Here is a 388-nt window from a genome sequence, read left to right as displayed (position 1 = left end):
TATATTCTCAACATGAGTTATTTGGGTATCGGTATATTTGATTTAGCATGGAGCTAGCGTTGGATAAGAGGGACCAGGCGGCATCGGAGTTGATGTGACACGTTAGCTAAACTAACCTCAAATTAGCTAACGTCAGCTAGCTCATTTCACTGTCAGATTTACACGTGTGTTCTAGTACTCCAGGCCAATAAAAGAGCATAACCAGGTTTACAACACATAGATAGTCAGACGTGTATGGAAGGATATGGAGGATATCGCCGTCCGTAAAGTTCACACACAGTTGATAAGCTGACGTCCCATTCAGGCGGTACCATCCGGTCCCATGGTGTAATGGTTAGCACTCTGGACTTTGAATCCAGCGATCCGAGTTCAAATCTCGGTGGGACCT

At 45.1% G+C, this 388-nt stretch overlaps 1 non-coding gene across 1 annotated transcript; it reads left to right on the top strand.

The window, feature by feature from the left end:
- The first annotated feature begins 316 nt into the window (after nucleotides 1–316).
- On the top strand, nucleotides 317–388 carry trnaq-uug. The gene has a single exon. It is a non-coding gene; the product is annotated as a tRNA-Gln (tRNA).

Source organism: Chelmon rostratus, chromosome 10 (assembly GCF_017976325.1).
Source record: "Chelmon rostratus isolate fCheRos1 chromosome 10, fCheRos1.pri, whole genome shotgun sequence".
NCBI lineage: Eukaryota > Metazoa > Chordata > Actinopteri > Chaetodontiformes > Chaetodontidae > Chelmon > Chelmon rostratus.
This window is presented reverse-complemented; position numbering and strand designations above follow the sequence as displayed.